This window comes from Staurois parvus, unplaced genomic scaffold (genome assembly GCF_062004578.1).
Source record: "Staurois parvus isolate SC_StPar_1 unplaced genomic scaffold, SC_StPar_1.0 ptg000559l, whole genome shotgun sequence".
In the NCBI taxonomy this organism is placed as follows: Eukaryota; Metazoa; Chordata; class Amphibia; order Anura; family Ranidae; genus Staurois; species Staurois parvus.
Genome location: NW_028318355.1, coordinates 127963 through 144532, shown reverse-complemented (window position 1 = coordinate 144532; position 16570 = coordinate 127963). Strand labels below are relative to the sequence as shown.

The 16570-nt window shown below is 48.0% G+C and overlaps 1 protein-coding gene across 1 annotated transcript in view; it reads left to right on the top strand.

Moving 5' to 3' along the window:
- Nucleotides 1-2472: 2472 nt before the first annotated feature.
- The window catches only part of CERS2 (ceramide synthase 2), a 102901-nt gene continuing 88803 nt past the window's right edge, over nucleotides 2473-16570 (top strand). Inside the window, exon 1 of the mRNA XM_089691264.1 lies at nucleotides 2473-3692. The gene's annotated coding sequence lies outside the window, so the exon portion shown is untranslated. The remainder of the gene's footprint in view (nucleotides 3693-16570) is intronic.

Sequence of the window (16570 nt, the reverse complement as noted above, 5' to 3'; positions counted from 1 at the left end):
TGGGGGCCCCCACTAACCCCGGGCCCTTGGGCAGTGCCCGAGTTTCCAAATGGTCAGTCCGCCTCTGGACTCCTGCACCCTTTTTGTTGTAGATGCGGTGCGATTTGAGCCATACAAATAGTATGGCTCCAGTCGCACTGCACACAATTTGCATGTGATTTGCCCAGGAATGTGGTGCGGTTCCTGTGCGAATCACATGTGATATACCACATGCATCAGAATCGCACCCCGTTCATGTGAACCGTTGCTGGTGTGTATGGTAAGTTAACAACACCCCGAAAGCGGTCTGCAAACCGCGGTGCGATGTGCAGAATCGGGTCGCGTAAGTGTGAATACCCATGCGAACCGATTCTAGTGCGGACAAAAAAAATGGTCCTGCACCTTTTTGATGCGGGTGCAGTGCGATTTGAGCCATACAAAATGTATGGCTCCGGTCGCACCGCACACAAATCGCATGTGGTTTGTACAGGAATGCGGTGCGGTTTCTGTGCAAATCACATGCGATATATCACATGCATCAGAATTGCACCTCGTTCATGCGAACCGCTGCGGGTGTGTATGGTAAGTTAACAACACCCCGAAAGCGGTCTGCAAAACGCGGTGCGATGTGCAGAATCAGGTCGCATAGGTGTGAATACCCATGCGAACCGATTCTAGTGCGGATGAAAGAAGGGTCCTGCACCTTTTTGATGCGGGTGCGGTGCGATTTGAGCCATACAAAATGTAAGGCTCCAATCGCACCGCACACAAATCGCATGTGATTTGCACAGGAATGAGGTGCGGTTCTTGTACGAATCACATGCGATATACCGCACCACATATATGTGAACCCGGGCTGAAGGTTTATATACCAGACCAGGGGCGGACTGACCATTTAGAAACTCGGGCACTGCCGGAGGGCCCGGGGTCAGTAGGGGGCCCCATGAGATGCCCCTGGTACCTTTTTCATAGGCTTTTTTGAGTTTGGGCAAGGACACAGGGGCCCCATGATCCCCTATTGCCCAGGGGCCCCATGAGTTGTCAGTCCGCCCCTGTACCAGACTAAAGGCAGGTGCAGGCGGTTGCTGGTGGGGGATAGCGTGTAAATCGCACCTGTCTCCGCCACCTGCAACTACCGCATTCAAACCGCACTGCTCCCTTGCATTCATTCTTAACGGAACCCCCATGCATCTGAATACACAGCGCACTTTGCAAGTGCAAAAGCACCATGCGATTACCCTGCATTTAAAAAAAAGAAGGTACAGGAACTTTTCTTTCAGCATGAAACGCAATTCAAACGAATGAGCCGCCGAGCCCACGCAAAAGCGGCACACATTTTTGTGTGCATTTACATGCGGTTGATGTGCGCTTTTCCATTGGTGTTTGTCCTATTAGGCCATTTCCTAATTCTCTTTCTTGGAGCTTTTATGTGCTCTGCGATGCGTTTACGTGCATTTTTTGCACATTTGCGGTGTTGAATATGCAGCATACCAGGGGCGGACTGACAACTCATGGGGCCCCCGGGCAATAGGAGATCATGGGGCCCCTGTGTCCTTGGCCAAACTCAAAAAAGCCTATGAAAAAGGTACCAGGGGCATCTCATGGGGCCCCCTACTGACCCCGGGCCCTCGGGCATTGCCCGAGTCTCCAAATGGTCAACCCGCCCCTGCCAGGGGCGGAATGACATCTCATGGGGCCCCCGGGCAATAGGGGATCATGGGGTCCCTGTGTCCTCGCCCACACCCAAAAAAGCCTATGAAAAAGCCAATGAAAGGTACCAGTGGCATCTCATGGGGCCCCCTACTGACCCCGGGCCCGCAGGCAGTGCCTGAGTGCTCGAATGGTCAGTCCGCCCCTGCAGCATACTCCGCTTTTTTTCGCTGTAACCCCGGGTTCACATATATGTGGTGCAGTCAGGGGTGGACTGACCATTTGGAAACTCAGGCACTGTCCGAAGGCACTGGACTCAGACTGGAATCAGATCGCATGGGTATTCACACCTATGCGATCCGATTCCACACATCGCACCGCGTTTTGCGGACTGCTTTTGGGGTGTTGTTAACATACACACCTGCAGTGGTTCGCATGAACGGGGTGCAATTCTGATACGGTGCAGAATTCACACAGAAAACGCTGCAAATTCCACACCGCATCAATGTGAACTATGCCCATAGGATAACCTGGATTTTGGACTTTCTATGCAGTTGGAGTGCAGAAAAAAAATGCATCCAACTGCATCTGGTGTGAATGGCCTCTAAATATTCTGCTTTGAAGAGTTCCAGAAAATGATTGTTGCATTCAGAGGACAGGACTGGGGTATAGAGTATACACAGCTGTGCTCTCATGTGAGATGGTTGGGGGCCCCTATGTGGCCCCCAGTCTTCGCTGTTGAGGTTTGTATAGAGGAGGGGACGAGGGGGGAGTGGACTAGCTCAGAGGAAGAGGAGTAGCCTGCCCTTCCTCTCGTAGGATTTGCAGTCAGGGGTGGGGTGAAAGGCAACGTCAGAAGATCAGAACTCCTGGGGAGAGCACAAGGCACCTTTCTCGCTTCCAGTCCCAGGATCAGCCTGCAGGTCCTCTCCCCTCCTCCAGTGCTGGGATCAGGTGCCCTGCAGGACCTCTCACCCTTCCACTGCTGGGATCAGACGGTCTGCAGGACATTTCCCCCCCACTATCAGTCCTGGGACAAGACTACAGGACATCTCCCCCCTTTCCATTCCCAGGATTGGACTACAGGACATCTCCCCCATTTCCATTCCCAGGATTGGACTACAGGACATCTCCCCCTTTCCATTCCCAGGAGCAGACTACAGGACATCTCCCCCCTTTCCATTCGCAGGATTGGACTACAGGACATCTCCCCCTTTCCATTCGCAGGATTGGACTACAGGACATCTCCCCCCTTTCCATTCGCAGGATTGGACTACAGGACATTTCCCCCTTTCCATTCCCAGGATATCTCCCCCCTTTCCATTCCCAAGCTCGGACCACAGGATATCTCCCCCCTTTCCATTCCCAAGCTCGGACCATAGGACATCTCCCCCCTTCCATTCCCAGGATCGGACCATAGGACATCTCCCCCCTTCCATTCCCAGGATCGGACCATAGGACATCTCCCCCCTTCCATTCCCAGGATCGGACCATAGGACATCTCCCCCCTTCCATTCCCAGGATCGGACCATAGGACATCTCCCCCCTTCCATTCCCAGGATCGGACCATAGGACATCTCCCCCCTTCCATTCCCAAGATCGGACTACAGGACATCTCCCCCTTTCCATTCCCAGGATCGGACTACAGGACATCTCCCCCTTTCCATTCCCAGGATCGGACTACAGGACATCTCCCCCTTTCCATTCCCAGGATCGGACTACAGGACATCTCCCCCTTTCCATTCCCAAAATCAAACTACAGAATATATCCCCCCCCACTTTCATTCCCAGGATCAGTCTACAGAACTCCCCCCTTCCATTCTCGGACCAGACTACAGGATTTAGCCCCTCCCATTCATTCCCAGGATCAGACTACAGAAAATATCACCCCCCCCCTTCCATTCCCTGGACCAGACTACAGGACTCCCCCAGTCAGTTGTGGGATCAGACTACAGAACACCTCCCTCCTTCAGTTCCCAAGACCAGTCTACAGGACTTCTGTCTCCCTTTCAGTCCCAGGATCAAGCTACCAGCAGGACCTCTCCCTCCTGATCTACTGACAGGTAAGTCCTCCCCCCCCCACTGTCTGTTCTGCTGTCACCTTTGCCTAGGTTGCTGCGCAGGTTCTAAAGACAACAAGTGCAACTTGTCTGCCAGCTGGACTCGGTTCACACTGCCGGGACTTGGGATCCGACTTGTGAGAGACCAAGTGGCATGACATGTGAAATCCCATGGTAGTCAATGAGAGCTGTCTTAATTCAGCACTACTGAAGTTGCTGCGACTTTAGAAAAGGTTCCTGTACTACGTCCCGGCGACTTCTATCCGACTTGTGCCCATAGACTTTAATGGAAGTCGCCTACAAGTCTATATTGATGCGATTTGGATCCGACATTACAGGAAGATTACCCCAGGCGTTCCCTGAAAGCCGCTTCAAAGTAGCACTCAAGTTGCCTGGCAAAGTCGCACAACTTGCAGGCCGCTTTAGTGTGAACCAAGAGTGCAGGGTGTCCCATCTGTGATTGTAATCATTGATTAGTCATCTTATTGGTGATTGATCACTAATCTCCACATCAGGTGAGCCAATCGATTGGAAGACTTCCAGAATCACTGCCTCTGAGTAGAGATCTATAGGCTGCCTCTGGATTGAGAAAGCTGAGATCTCAGTGTTTACATGAAGGGATATTTGTTACATTGTAACACTTTTTTTGTTTTGTCAATTTTGATACAAATACAAATGGCCAGAGGATCACTAATAACAGATGGAAGCCCATAGAAAAAAGGATGTTTTTGGGGTCTGTTCGCATCATACTGCTAGCACTGACACGGGTTGGCATGCATTTTTTCCACTGCGCTGAAACTGTTTCATTTATGTTTTTTGTTTTTTGTTTTTTTTTTTTTTGGTGGGGGGGTTTATTTATTTATTTGTCTCTTATGTACGTTTTACCTAACTGTACGGTCTCCCTTTATATTGTAAGTGTATATTTATTTCAGGTACTTATATAGCGCCGTCAATTTATGCAGTGCTTTACATATATATTGTACATTTACATCGGTCCCTAGCCCTCAAGGGGCGTACAGTCTAAGGTCCCTAACCCTCAAGGGGCGTACAGTCTAAGGTCCCTAGCCCTCAAGGGGCGTACAGTCTAAGGTCCCTAACTCGCATTCATACATACACATACCAGCACGTCTTTGGAGTGTGGGAGGAAACCGGAGTACCCGGAGGAAACCCCTGCAGTCACAGGGAGAACATGCAAACTCCAGGCAGGTGGTGCCATGGTTGGGATTCGAACCGGCGACCCTAGTACTGCCAGGCGGAAGTGCTAACCACTTAGCCACTGTGCTGCCCCATATATATAAATCCTGAATAATAATAATAAAAGGGAAAGGAAAAATCAAATCCCTCATGCAGTAGGGCTGCCCTCTCACATCAAGGGTTAAATGCTTGTTTAGGTCTGGGGGGGGGGGGGTCTTGATCCAGGCTGTAAGACCGGACCCCACATCCTCTTCACCTCTGCGATCGCAGGTCTTCTTGACGTCATCAAGTCCAATGCAGAGCCCACAGACCTGTATTGAATGTGAGGATGCTGAAGAACAGTCCACATCCAGAGCATAGGGGAGCAGAAGATTGGGTAAGGAAAAGCTGCTTTTTGTGGCCCCCTATGCTCTTGCAAATGTAGGTCTCCCTGACGTCATCACGTCTAATGCTGAGCATATAGACCTGTATTGGACACTGAAGAACAGTCCACAGCCAGCGCATAGGGGAGCAGGGGATCGGGTAAGGAAAAGCTGCTTTTTCTAGCCCCTTAGACCTAAATGGGCAATTAGCCCTTGCAGTGTAGGGGGCAGCCCCCTATGTTCCTGCAATCACAGGTCTTCTTGATGTCATCACGTCCAATGCAGAGACCATAGACCTGTATTGAACACAAGGACACTGAAGAACAGTCCACATCCAGAGCATAGGGGAGCAGGGGATTGGGTAAGGAAAAGCTGCTTTTTTGCCCCCTATTCTCCTGCAATTACAGGTCTTCTTGACGTCATCACGTTAAATGCAGAGCCTATAGACCTGTATTGAATGTGAGGACACTGAAGGACTGTCCACAGCCAGGGCATAGAGGAGCACGGCTACTGCTGGGGGAGCAGGGGAACGAGTAAGAGGGGAAAAAAAATGCTTTTTGGGGCCCCTTTGAATTAAATGGGTATTTAATCCTTGCAGTGTAGGGGGCAGCCCCAAATGTTCCTGTAATCACAGGTCTTCTTGACGTCATCAAGTCCAATGCAGAGCCCATAGACCTGTATTGAATGTGGGGACACTGAAGGACAGTCCGCAGCCAGGGCATAGGGGAATAGAGGAGCAGGGTAACTGCCGGGGGAACAGGGGATCGGGTAAGGAAAAGCTGCTTTTTATGGCCCCTTAGGCCTAAATGGCCAATTAGCCCTTCCAGTGTGGGGGTCAGCCCCCTATGCTCTGGTCATGAGGATGCTGAAGGACAACCCACAGCCAGCGCATAGGGGAATAGAGGAGAGGAGCGCGGCTACTGCTGGGGGGGGGGGGGGGAGCAGGGGATCAGGTAAGGTAAGAAATGGTCCCTAAATTGGCATTTAACCCGTGGAGATGGACTTAACTTTTTCTTTAAAAGCTAAACTCCAGGCACAACCACAAAAACATAACCTTGTGATGCCAATCCCCCCCCCAACCACCACCACTGCAAGGGTTGAATGCTTATTACTTCTAGAGTTGCATGAATGAGGAGTAATACCTTATTGTTTCTGTAGGAGGGTCCCTCCAGCAATGCGACCGGTCCCAAGAAGCCCCCTCTCCTTGGCTAGATTCACATCTCCGCGTTCCTGCGGGCTGCTTTTGCACGGACACGAGATCCTATTTATTTCAATGGACTCCCGTGTCCCGGAAAACGCAGGGAAGAAGTCCCTCCACTTCAGAAAACGCAGCCCGCACCAGAACCATCAGTTTACATCCAGTTTCTTTCATCAGTTTACATCCAGTTTCTTTCATCAGTTTGCATCCAGTTTCTTTCATCAGTTTGCATCCAGTTTCTTTCATCAGTTTGCATCCAGTTTCTTTCATCAGTTTACATCCAGTTTCTTTCATCAGTTTACATCCAGTTTCTTTCACCAGTTTACATCCAGTTTGTTTCACCAGTTTACATCCAGTTTGTTTCACCAGTTTACATCCAGTTTGTTTCACCAGTTTACATCCAGTTTGTTTCACCAGTTTACATCCAGTTTGTTTCACCAGTTTACATCCAGTTTGTTTCACCAGTTTACATCCAGTTTGTTTCACCAGTTTACATCCAGTTTGTTTCACCAGTTTACATCCAGTTTGTTTCACCAGTTTACATCCAGTTTGTTTCACCAGTATACATCCAGTTTGTTTCACCAGTTTACATCCAGTTTGTTTCACCAGTTTACATCCAGTTTGTTTCACCAGTTTACATCCAGTTTGTTTCACCAGTTTACATCCAGTTTGTTTGTTTCATCAGTTTACATCCGTTTGTTTGTTTCATCAGTTTACATCCGTTTGTTTGTTTCATCAGTTTACGTCCGTTTGTTTGTTTCATCAGTTTACGTCCGTTTTTTTTTTATCATCACTTTACGTCCGTTTTTTTTTTATCATCACTTTACGTCCGTTTTTTTTTTATCATCACTTTACGTCCGTTTTTGTTATCATCACTTTACGTCCGTTTTTTTATCATCACTTTACATTCGTGTTTTTTTTTTGGTTTTTTTCATTAGTTTACATCTGCTTTTTATCTGTTTTCATCCGTTTACATCCGTTTTTTGTACATTGCATCACCACACATTGGCACTGGGGAAAAAAAAAGCAGAGCATGCTCTACTTTTTTTCAGCAGGAATAAAAGCAACACATACAATGGTATGAAATCCCTTAACTGTGCAGCATTGTATTTTTAGCGTCCATGCGTTGGGAATGCGTTGCACGAGATATCACAATGTATATGGTATGAATACTCTCTTATAGATACTAAAAAAAAACAAAAAAAACAGGGATCCTTTCCGGGAATCCAGAGACAAGAACAGGGTAATGGCCCATAGTAAAACAAATGTGCTGCTTTGTATTGGCTCGGTACACCGGTTACATCCACGAGCGCAGGGAAAGTTATACATGAGCCTATTCCTGGTGCCTGTATTAACCCCTCATCCTCCAGACGATTTCCCCCCCTTCCTGACGAGGCCATTTTTTGCGATACGGCTCTGAGTTACTTTAACTGACAATTGCGTGGTCATGCAACGCTGCACCCAAATGAAATTTACGTCCTTTTCCCACAAATAGAGCTTTCTTTCGGTGGTATTTAATCACCTGTGCATTTTGGGGGTGTTTTTGCGTTATAAACAAAAAAAGACCGACAATTTTGAGAAAAAAAACAATATTTACTTTTTGCTGTAAAACATGTCCAATAAAAAAATCTAATTTATCAAATTTAGGCCAAACTGTATTCTGCAACATGTCTTTGCTGAAATAAAAATCCCAATACATGTACATTAATTGGTTTACGTGAAAGTTATAACGTTTACAAATGGCGGTATAGATACTGGAATTTATAACAAAAAATTTTTTTTAACTAGCAATGGCGTTGATCAGCGACATATAGTGAAACTACGGCGGGCATTCTGTCACTGGGGTGGAACTAACTGCCACTGACATCCCAATGACACTAATACAGTGATCAGTGCTAGTAAAAAGCACTGACACTGTACTAATGGCACTGGGCAGGAAGGGGTTAACATCTGAGGCGATCAAAGGGTTAACTGTGTGATTTATTTGTGAGACATGCTGCTGTGTATTTCTCTGTTGTGCAGAGAAATACAAAGCAGCATGTTGTTTGCACACAGGTTTCTCCCCTGTCAGTGTTACATGGCGATCGCCAGGTGCCAGTGGAGAATCTCTGGTGATTGACATCCATAGCCGCCAATGGCGGCGTGCGCCCCCCCCCCCCCCTACCCAGAAAAGCAAAATCGCGTATATATACGTGATTTTGCACAGCCCTGCTGCCCTGTAGCAGTATTTCTGCTATGGGTTCCTGTGCGTGGCTCTTTCAAAATTCTATTCAGAGACCTTTTAAAGCCAGTTTGGTGGGAAGTAAAAACTCACATCAACCGCCTTGTTTTTACTGCCACTCTTGTGAACTTGGCCTAATCGTTGGACAAGCAGCATATAATGGAAGTGGAAACACCTGCAGCAAAAAAAGGATGTTGGGTGTAATGTCCGATTTTAGATTTTACGAGATCACCTGTACCCAGGGTCGGTGCTTCCACTAGGCAAACTAGGCAGCTGCCCAGGGTGCACTGCCACCTCTCTGTGTGGGACACTGCCACGTCATGATTGATCCTTCAGCTGAGAGGAGGGGCAGCAGAGAGGAGGAAGAAAGGACAGGGGAAGATGCCGGGTGTCTGGGGCCAGTGTAGCAGCTGAGCTGCCGCTCCTTCCAGTGTTCCTCTCAGACTCGGTCCCTTACTGCAAGCCGGCTGGTGGCTGCTGATCACTGTGGAGTTCCAGCCCCTCTCTTCCCATTCATCAGTGAAGGGGGAGGAAGGTAATGTTTGACCCTGTCTCGCATCTGTGTGAATGTGACCCGGCCGGCCATCCATCACATGTGCAATGTGTCAGCGAGTGACATCATCACGATCCAACTGCCTGCTCTTCTAGTGCCTGCTGATCTGTGTTGGTGTGTTGTATCGGATCTGTCACTGGGATCACTCCGTTCAGGTGTTCTCTGTGTGCGTGGGGGCTGGGCTGCCTGCTGTCAGAGTTTTATCTCCCCCCCCCCCCCCCCCCCATTGCCTGGGGAATTCCAGTCTGGGATCTGTCAGTGTGGATTGATCATCCTCCCCTCACTGCAACTGTCACCCTGCCACTGCCAGCCACATACAGTCCGTCGGTGACACTGATTGTGTCTTTAACATTGGTGCCGGTGGCATCTTATGGCACTTATTTTTACAAATTAAAAGAAATGTAGCAATTTCATGTTTTGTTGATTTTAATATTTTCTACAGTTTTTTTTTTTTTTTTTTTTTAACTTTTTTTTTTATTTAATTTTTTTTGGGGTGGGGGGGCGCAAGTAGCTGGTCTTGCCTAGGGCGCAAAATAGTCTAGCACCGGCCCTGCCTGTACCGATCACTGGACCAGACGCAGACTGACCATTCAGCCACTTGGGCACTGCCCGAGGGCCCAGGTTCAGTAGGGGGCCCCATGAGATGCCCCTGGTACCTTTCATAGGCTTTTTAGGGAGTGGTTTGAGTGTGGGCAAGGACACGGGCCCAATCAACCCCTATTGTCCTGGGGCCCCATGAGTTGTCAGTCCGCCCCTGCACTGGACCATCTCACATTCTCATTTTCTCGGTAGAGGTTCCCTGTGTTCTGGGTATGTGGTTGGTTTCTAGGAATTGGCATGGCTGTGTTATGTGTTGATCCTTGCTACACCTGACTATTTCAGTATCGCCTCCCTTTTTATTAATAATCGCTTGCATGACTGCACTAGAGCAGGGATTGCTAGGGGTGTGTAAAGACTGCTGTCTGGGTTTGGGAGGGGTCCTGTTTCTTGTCTGGCACGTATGCTTGGGGGCTGTAGAGAGTGTAAGGTGTGCGAGGGGGGGAGTTGTGGCAGTGATGGGGATGTGTGTTCTGGAATTTCCCCTCTTTACTGCTGAGAGTTAGAATGGGCTTCCTCCTGTCTACTGAGGGGAGATCGGAACATGGAGGGGCTACCTCCTATTTACCAAGGGGAGATCGGAACATGGATGGGCTACCTCCTGCCTACCGAGGGGAGATGGGAACATGGAGGGGCTACCTTCTGTTTACCGAGGGGAGATCGGAACATGGAGGGGCTTCCTCCTGTCTACTGAGGGGAGATCGGAACATGGAGGGGCTACCTCCTATTTACCAAGGGGAGATCGGAACATGGAGGGGCTTCCTCCTGTCTACTGAGGGAGATGGGAACATGGAGGGGCTACCTTCTGTTTACTGAGCGGAGATGGGAACATGGAGGGGCTACCTCCCGTCTACTGCGCGGAGATGGGAACATGGAGGGGCTACCTCCCGTCTACTGCGCGGAGATGGGAACATGGAGGGGCTACCTCCCGTCTACTGCGCGGAGATGGGAACATGGAGGGGCTACCTCCCGTCTACTGCGCGGAGATGGGAACATGGAGGGGCTACCTCCCGTCTACTGCGCGGAGATGGGAACATGGAGGGGCTACCTCCCGTCTACTGCGCGGAGATGGGAACATGGAGGGGCTACCTCCCGTCTACTGCGCGGAGATGGGAACATGGAGGGGCTACCTCCCGTCTACTGCGCGGAGATGGGAACATGGAGGGGCTACCTCCCGTCTACTGCGCGGAGATGGGAACATGGAGGGGCTACCTCCCGTCTACTGCGCGGAGATGGGAACATGGAGGGGCTGCCTCCCGTCTACCGATGGGAGATGGGAACATGGAGGGGCTGCCTCCCGTCTACTGAGCGGAGATGGGAACATGGAGGGGCTGCCTCCTGCCTACGTAGGAGGAGGACGGACCACGGAGGGGCTGCCTCCTGCCTACGTAGGAGGAGGACGGACCACGGAGGGGCTGCCTCCTGCCTACGTAGGAGGAGGACGGACCACGGAGGGGCTGCCTCCTGCCTACGTAGGAGGAGGACGGACCACGGAGGGGCTGCCTCCTGCCTACGTAGGAGGAGGACGGACCACGGAGGGGCTGCCTCCTGCCTACGTAGGAGGAGGACGGACCACGGAGGGGCTGCCTCCTGCCTACGTAGGAGGAGGACGGACCACGGAGGGGCTGCCTCCTGCCTACGTAGGAGGAGGACGGACCACGGAGGGGCTGCCTCCTGCCTACGTAGGAGGAGGACGGACCACGGAGGGGCTGCCTCCTGCCTACGTAGGAGGAGGACGGACCACGGAGGGGCTGCCTCCTGCCTACGTAGGAGGAGGACGGACCACGGAGGGGCTGCCTCCTGCCTACGTAGGAGGAGGACGGACCACGGAGGGGCTGCCTCCTGCCTACGTAGGAGGAGGACGGACCACGGAGGGGCTGCCTCCTGCCTACGTAGGAGGAGGACGGACCACGGAGGGGCTGCCTCCTGCCTACGTAGGAGGAGGACGGACCACGGAGGGGCTGCCTCCTGCCTACGTAGGAGGAGGACGGACCAGAGATTAGCTCATCAGTGCTGCTTCTCCTTTCACTGTCCAGTCACAAGCTAGATGAGGGAGAAAGCCTGGAAGTGTTAAGCTCCTTTAACGTGTGTGTGTGTTCAAGGGGTTAAAGCAGGTAGTGAGGAGGCGATACACCTCCTTGCTGTCTGTCATGCTCTCTGAAGAGCGATCCTAACACAGATCGCTCTTCAGAGACCAAAGCTAGTGCGAACTAACCTTTAGGGTCCTTTTCAGTTGAATGGATTTCTTTTGCCAAAAGTACTTCCAGCTGAATGCGATACGCCATTGAATTTTTGCTGTGGCCGGCCGCAGCACATGTACAGCTCTGAGCAGCTGCATACCCTAGTTTAGGTGGGTGTTCAAGGAGGTGGTAAAACTGTGGCTAATTTGGCAGGTTTGTGCCGGGTTTTTGATGCCTTCAAGCCATACCAGGATATCCGTGCACCTGTTGATTACAGTCTGTGTGTATGGACACATAGGATAACATGCTGGGGGTTTACTGGCTGCAGAAAAAAACATCAAGCCAAAAACAGCCGCTGTAAAAACGTCCCTCGTGCATGAGGACTGAGTCAGCTAAAAAACCTGCAGTTCAGGCTCTGGGAATTCAGTTTGTGGTGTCATTGTTGTGTTTCTGACACCAAGGTTTCCGTTGGATGCCTGGAAGGCCAAGGGAGAAACATGTAAAAGTTGTATGTAAACTCTAAGACCCTGTTCACATCTGAATGTGTTCCCACATGCACTTGCGCGTTTCGGAGCGTTTCTGCTCGTTGCGCATCAATGTGCTGCCCAACGTGCTACAAACGCCCCGAAAAAGCTACCAAACTTTCTTCGGAGCGGAGTATGGCACATTTGTTTCATTGCAGGTTTTGGTGCGTTTGTAGTGCATTTACTATGCAAAAAAATGTGCGTCTGCTACTGGCGCTTGCGGTTCCATTAACAGTTGACACCACAAGCGTGACGTGCGTTTGCAGCACGTTTCTGATGCACAAAGTTGTTTTAATTGTTTTTTCCAAATAGAGGTTAGAGAGTAGATACAAATAGTTTGTGGTTTTTTTGGTTTTTTTAACCACTTCAGCTTTGGAAGATTTTACCCCCTTCATGACCAGGCCATTTGCTATGCGGCACTGCGCTACTTTAACTGGCGATTGTGCGCTCATGCAACGCTGTACCCAAATGAAAATTATATACATTTTTTTCATGCAAATAGAGCTTTCTTTTGTTGCTATTTTATCACCATTAGGTTTTTTTTTTTATTTTTTTACATTATAAATGAAAAAAGAACAAAAGTTTTTAAAAAAAAACAAATATTTTTTACTTTCTGCTATAAAACATATAAAAACTATTTAAAAATCACATTCTTCAAAAAAAAATTCCAATAAGTGTATATTGATTGGCTTGCGTGAAAGTTACAGTGATTATAAATGAAGGTGTGTATATATATATATACTGGATTTTGTTTTCTTTAATACCAGTAAAGGCAGCGATCATTGATTTATAGTGGGACTGTGATAGTGTGGCGGGCAATCTGACCCTAACTGACACTGACATCTCCAGTGATACTAATACAGTGATCAGTGCTAATAATATACACTGTCACTGCACTAATGACTCTGGCTGGGAAGGGATAACCATCTAGGGGCAATCAAGGGGTTAATTGTGTGCCTATCAATGTGTAATGTGTGGAATATGTGCTGCTTTTTACTACAGGTCGATTTGTTTCATTTCCCTGCTTTGAAAGGGGTCAGGCTGGGGAGGAAATCTCTAGATGATGTCAGATGTCTTTCAGCCAGGAAATGAGGTGGATTATATCTGACTTTCTGCTTCTGATGCACATTGTGAGAAGCTCACAGTGTGCGGTGAAATCAGAGGAAGTTATTTCAGTCCAGGAGAGGAGCCGGTACAACTGGGCAAGATTGAAGGTCGGATTTAAAGCCCGTAGTTTAGCGAATCTAGCTTGGTCAGTAATGGCAGCTTTAAGACTGGTGCTTCATGTACCCAACTAAATGTGTAAAATGTAGAACAACACTTGGACTGCTTCCTCCTTTATCAGTGGAAATATGATCAGATATCAGCGTTACTCACTGAGCATGGGATAAAGGAGCATGTGATTATTTCCTGTGTCCCATCTGATTGGCAGAGCCACGAGGTTTTTATCGCAACGTTACCATCGTCGTTCAGTGTAGAGGATCTCTCCATTACTCCTCTGATTGGTGTCGCTCAGTAAGGTCATGTGCATCGTTATTATGACTTCTTGCTTTACACTTTTTCTTTTTTTTTCCATTGTTTTTTGTTTTTGCTTTTTTGTTTTGTTATTTTGCTTTATACTGATATAAAAGATGAAAGGAGCTTTGTAAACTCCTGAAACGGGTTGGTATACTTTCTGAATCTTGAGTTGCGGTTCTCATCCTTTTTCTATGGACCTTAACTTTCCAAAGCAGTTTTAATTCTGATAAACTGATATATTTGGCATTTTCAGGCGGCTATCATGTCTACTATCCCCTGATGAAGGGGGCATTGCTGTGTCCCGAAATGTGTTGGTATAATTTCGGAATCTTGAGATCTAGTGCGCTCATCCTTTTTTATATAGTACCTAACATTCCAAAACCGTTTTAATTCTGATAAACTGATATAATAGGCATTTTCAGGCGGCTATCTTGTCTACTCTCCCCTGATAAAGGGGGCATTAGTGTGCCCCGAAATGCGTTGGTATACTTTTTGAATGCTGAGTTGCGGTGCTCTTATCCTTTTTATACAGAACCTAACATTCCAAAGCAGTTTCAATTCTGATAAACTGATATAATTTGGCATTATCAGGCGGCTTTCTTGTCTCTTATCCCTGATGAAGGGGCATTGCTGTGCCCCGAAATGTGTTGGTATACATTCTGAATCTTGAGATCTAGTGTGCTCATCCTTTTATGTACTAACTTTCCAAAGCAGGTTTTATGCTGATAAAATGATATAAATGGCATTGACAGCATGTGATGTTTTCTAGCCTGGATGAAGGGGGAATTTTGTGAGCCCCCAAAATGCGTTGGATATACTTCCTGAATGTTAAGTTGTGGGGCTTTCTTCCTTTTTTTTTTTTTTTTTTTTTAAGGCCTAACCTTTCCCAAACCGGTTTAATTCTAAAAAAAAAAATAAAAAAAGTGATATAAATGGCATTATCAGACAATGATCTTGTCTCCTATCCCTGATGAAGGGGCATCTGTGTGTCCCTGAAATGAGTTGCCCATGCTTTAAGCTATGGCACTCTCATCTTTTATAAGACTTTAACTTTCCAACGCAGGTTTAATTCTGATAAACCAATCTAAATGACATTGACAGATCGCATCATACAGTGTGCAATCTTGTCTGCTAACCCTGAAAGCGGGAATTTGTGAGCCCCCGAAAAGTGTTGTTACACTTTTTGAATCTTGAGAATGTAGCACTTTCATTTTTTTTATGCAGATTTAAACTTTCCAAAACTGGTATAAATGGCATTCCTAGATGGGTATCTTGTTTTCAATTACGGATGCAGGGGCATTTGTGCACCCCGAAATGCATTGGCTATGATTTTTAAATCTTGAGATCTGGTGCTCCCACTCTTTTATATGGACTAACGTTCCAAAGCGGGTTTAATTCTGATAAACTGACCTAAATGGCATTGACAGAACACATCATACAGTATGCGATCTTGTTTGCTAGCCCTGATGAAGGGGGAATTTGTGAGCCCCTGAAATGCGTTGGTATGCTTGAATGCAATCTTGTTTGCTAACCCTGATGAAGGGGGAACGTGTGAGCTCCTGAAATGCGTTGGTTTACTTGAGCCGTGGCGCTCCCATCCACATCCATTTTATATAAACTTTCACTGTCCTACGCAGGTTTGATTCTGATAAACGAATCCAAATGGCATTGACAGAATGCATCGTATAGGTCAATCTTGACGAACGGGGGGGGGGGGGGGGTTTGTGAGTCCCCGAAATGTGTTGGTTGCTTGTGTTGTGGTGCGCTTGCGTTATGGTGCTCTCTCATTTCCTATAGACTGTAACTTTCCAAGCAGGTTTGGTTATGATAAATGGATCTCAATGGCATTGACAGAACGCATCATACAATACACTGTGTGGGGGGGGGGTTTGTGAGTCCCCGAAGCGCATTGGTATGCTTGCGTTGTGCTCTCAACCGATTTCTATTGACTGTTCCTTTCCAAGCAGGTTTAATTCTGATAAACAGATCTAAATGGCATTGACAGAACTCCTCATACAGTGTGCAATCTTGTTTGCTAGCCCTGATGAAGGGAGAACTTGTGAGCTCCTGAAACGCGTTGGTATATTTGAATGCAATCTTGTTTGCTAGCCCTGATGAAGGGAGAACTTGTGAGCTCCTGAAATGCTTTGGTATACTTGAATGCAATCTTGTTTGCTAGCCTTGATGAAGGGAGAACTTGTGAGCTCCTGAAATGCTTTGGTATACTTGAATGCAATCTTGTTTGCTAGCCCTGATTAAGGGAGAACTTGTGAGCTCCTGAAATGCTTTGGTATACTTGAATGCAATCTTGTTTGCTAGCCTTGATGAAGGGAGAACTTGTGAGCTCCTGAAACGCTTTGGTATACTTGAATGCAATCTTGTTTGCTAGCCCTGATGAAGGGGGAACTTGTGAGCTCCTGAAATGCGTTTGTATACTTGAATGCAATCTTGTTTGCTAGCCCTGATGAAGGGAGAACTGTCCAACGCAGGTTTGATTCTGATAAACAAATCCAAATGGCATTGACAGAATGGTC